This window comes from Rhinopithecus bieti, unplaced genomic scaffold, assembly GCF_001698545.2.
Source record: "Rhinopithecus bieti isolate Rb0 unplaced genomic scaffold, ASM169854v2 scaffold_9581, whole genome shotgun sequence".
NCBI lineage: Eukaryota > Metazoa > Chordata > Mammalia > Primates > Cercopithecidae > Rhinopithecus > Rhinopithecus bieti.
The window spans coordinates 3,207,044-3,211,081 of NW_016806413.1; the positions used below are offsets into that span (position 1 = coordinate 3,207,044).

The 4,038-nt window shown below is 43.7% G+C and overlaps 1 protein-coding gene across 2 annotated transcripts in view; it reads left to right on the forward strand.

Moving 5' to 3' along the window:
• The window catches only part of ANO10 (anoctamin 10), a 262,387-nt gene that overhangs the window by 207,501 nt on the left and 50,848 nt on the right, over window positions 1-4,038 (forward strand). The window lies entirely within an intron of this gene.

Consider the following 4,038-nt stretch of genomic DNA (forward strand, 5'->3'; position numbering starts at 1 on the left):
CCAGGTTGACTTTTTTTTTTTTTTTAACTTCTTAGACTAATGAGTTCACTTTTAAAGTGTCTGTTGTGGAAAACCATCTTTAACAACATCAGCCTAGATTATTTAAACTTTATCCAGGATATCTGTCCACAAATCACTTCTATGAGAATGATGTGTGATTTCACAGTTACAATCAGGGAAACTCTCTAAAGAATTGTCATTTTTTGGCCAGGCACGGTGGCTCCTGCCTGTAATCCCAGCACTTTGGGAGGCCGAGGCGGGTGGATCTCTTGAGGTCAGGAGTTCGTGACCAGCCTGGCCAACATGGTGAAACCCCATCTCTACTAAAATACAAAATTAGCCAGGCATGGTGGTGCATACCTGTAATCCCAGCTACTTGGGAGGCTGAGGCAGGAGAATCGCTTGAACCCAGGAGGTGGAGGTTGCAGTGAGCTGAGATTGGGCCATAGCACTCCAGCCTGGGTGACAGAGCAAGACTCCATCTCAAAAAAAAAAAAAGAAAAAATAAGAACTGTCATTTTAATTCACAGTCTGTACTAAAACATTAGTCTTTAAGTGAAGCATTTTGGTTTGCTGAGGACATAATCAAAATCCATCAGGAGCAGGGTGGGTGTTTTGTGTGTCTTGGTGTTGATAAAATGGCTGTTGGAATCAGATATACATGTATTTAAAATCTCAGCTTTCACCATTACCAAGTAACCTTGGGCAAGTTACCAAACCTCTCTGGGCCTCAGTTTCTTCCTCTGTAAAATGGGCACAGCCAGGCATGATGGCTTACGCTTGTAATTCCAGTACTTTGGGAGGCCGAGGCGGGCAGATCACTTGAGGTCAGGAGTTCGAGACCAGCCTGGCCAGCATGATGAAACCCCGTTTCTACTAAAAATACAAAATAATGAGCCATGTGTGGTGGTGCATGCCTGTAATCCCAGCTACTCAGGAGGCTCAGTCACGAGAATCTCTTGAACCCAGGAGGCAGAGGTTGCAATGAGTCGAGATCAGCCACTGCACTCTAGCCTGGGTGACAGAGTAAGACCCTGTCTCAAAAGCAAGCAAACAAAAAAAGGCACAATGACAGGAACAACCATACAGGGTGAGGAAGTAGAGTTAGGCCCAGGTCAGTGACTCTAAGTCTGTGGCTTTTCCATCATACCAATTAGGAAGATGCAGAATGAACAGAGCACATGGGTATAAGTAACACAAAATTCTTAATTGAGTGTAACAAAGAAATTATGGACCATCAGGATATAAAATATTTCCATGCTTGTAGATGGATGGTTTTAATACTCCATTCCTAGAGATCTTCCAGAAAAGAAGAAACCACTTTCTTTGGAAATTTACCTGCTTTCTGGCAAGAAGCAGTCTCGTATTCCTCCCAAACCTGTGATTCCTTAAAAATATTTGCTATCCCACTGTATTTTAACCAGAAACAGGTCGTTTTGAAGGCTAATTAGCCAAAACTAATTTGGATTTTGAATGAATTTCTGGAAATGAAGAGTGGTGTCAGGTCACTGAGCAGTGGCCTTCCTTCAAAAATTATGAGGCTCCTGTTGGATATCTCTTTTGGGGCTCAAGCTTGAAAGATAAATCTACCCTTTTGGTGCCAGAATACACTGAGCAGCTGATTTGAAATAAATCAGAACATAGAGTTTCTAATAATATTAAACATATAGAATTGAGCTGCAAGTATAGTATCTTGTCTGTATGTTAGTCACTATTCCTTTTCTCTTTGCTGCTCTCCCCCCATTTTCATCTTTCGTCTTTTTTTCGTTTTTCTGAAACGGAAAAGGACTAACTGCACAGAGTAGCCATTCTTTGAACTGATGTTATCTGAACGCCCTTCTTTTTGTGTGTGTGCTTGTGTTACTAGTTGTTTTCTTCATTTCCTTTTAGCAAATTATCCTGCCTTTTCTTTTGTTTGTCTTTGCAGATGCTCATGCATCCCTTCTTTTTTCTGGTGGTTCTGTCTTCCAATCTTCAAAGCTCTTGCCTCAAACCCTTCCTTGGAAAGGCCTCAGGCCTTGTGGTCTGTGCTCTCAGCCAGAATTCCTGCCTGGGAAGCTCTGTGTGGAGGATGACTTCTCTCATGAAGGCTGCCTTCTCTTGTGGGGAGACAGGGGGAGATAGATCTTAGAGAGCATGTCCAGTGCAGCTGACTGTGGTGGGGCCTGTGAGACATGCAGACTACTTTTCTGGTAACAGCAGGCAAGGTGAAAATAGATCTAATCCAGATCCTGTTATGGATTCAGCCCTGCAGTCAATTTGTCACTGTTCTCTGAAGAAAAGGGTCTGCCTCTGTTGATGATCATAAACTAATTCACTTTTAATTGTTGACATACTAGATGGCTCTGTTAGGCTGTTCTTGCATTGCTATAAGGAAATACCTGAGACTGGGCAATTTATAAAGAAAAGAGGTTTAATTGGCTCGTGGTTCTGCAGGCTGTACAGGAAGCATGGTGTTGGTTCTGCTTGGCTTCTGAGGAGGCCTGAAGGAGCTTTTACTCATGGGTGAAGGTGAAGCAGGAACAGGCATCTTACATGGCAGAAGCAGGACTGAGAGGGAGAGGGAGGTGCTACACACTTTTAAACAACCAGATCTTGTGAGAATGAACTGTCAGGAGGACAGCACCAAGCCATTAGGGATGGTGCTAAACCTTTCATGAGAAATCCACCCCCATGATCCAGATGCCTCCCACCAGGATTACAATTCAATATAAGTTTTGAGTGGGGACAAATAACCAAACTATATCAATGGCACACAAGGAGTCTCTCTTAAATTGAACTAGAATCAAAAAGTAAATGCAGCCTGGGGAAGAGAGAACTTCTGTCTATTCTCTCCTGTGGCCTCTTCCATAGACATAGGCAGAGAGAAGTAAAAAGTAGGGTGAGAAGAAACAGGAAGAGAGTAGAGGATGACAGAGCTTTGAGAAGCAGAACTGTCTCTTCCACATAGAGATTGTTTTTTTGTTTTGTGTGTGTGTGTGTGTGTGTGTGTGTGTGTGTGTGTTTTTTTTTTTTTTTTTTAATGGAGTCTTGCTTTGTCGCCCAGGCTGGAGTGCAGGTGGGATGATCGTGGCTTACTGCAACCTCCGCCTCCTGGGTTCATGTGATTCTCCTGCCTTAGCCTCCTGAGTAGCTGGAACTACAGGCATGTGCCACCATGCCTGGCTAATTTTTGTATTTTTAGTAGAGACGGAGTTTCACCATGTTGGCCAGGCTGGTCTCCAACTCCTGACCTCAAGTGATCCTCCTGCCTCAGCCTCCCAAAGTGTTGGGATTACAGGCGTGAGCCACTGTGCCCGGCCACATCGAGATTGTTTTATCTCCAAGTACAGGCTCTTATATTGCTCTACCATAGAGAAGATTTTTTTGAGATCACAGCACACATACTTTCCATTGTTCAAACAAGGCAGGGAATACAGAGTTTGTTTCTTTCATTTGATTAAAAAAGAATGACTGTGAACGAGAAGTGAAGTCAAAGATTTAGGCAGCCCTACCTATGGAGAGGAGTAGTTGATTCAGAAGTGCCAGGGCGCACTCTGGAATGGGAACAGCTTTGCGGTGTTGGGAGAGGAAGTGTGAGAACGCGCCAGAGCAGCTGGCCCGGTGCAGTGCAGGCAACGGTGTGTTCAGCCACCCTCAGAGTGGGCACCTGGGATGGTCAACAGCCACAAGTCTTGGCAGTTATCTCTCGTCCCCTCCTTTTCCACTCCTCAAACCGACTGCATCCGCATCCCTGATCTGCCTCTGATACCAACACTTTGTCCCACTGCCCCGCACACTCCTGTCAAGCCCTGTGTGCTTGGTTAGAGTGTGGTTAAGTAGTACCAAGATAGCATCGTCGTAGGAGAGGGCAGAGGGGGTTTGATTTTCACTTTTGGTTGAAGACTTGGTTGTTTTCTATCCCTAGCTTCAGGAATCTTATTTGAGTCATCAAATGTCCATTTATAACTATCCAGATACCCTTATTATTTGGACTTGTCAGTTTAAAATATATATATATTATATATTTAAATACAAATATATAAAATACAAATATAT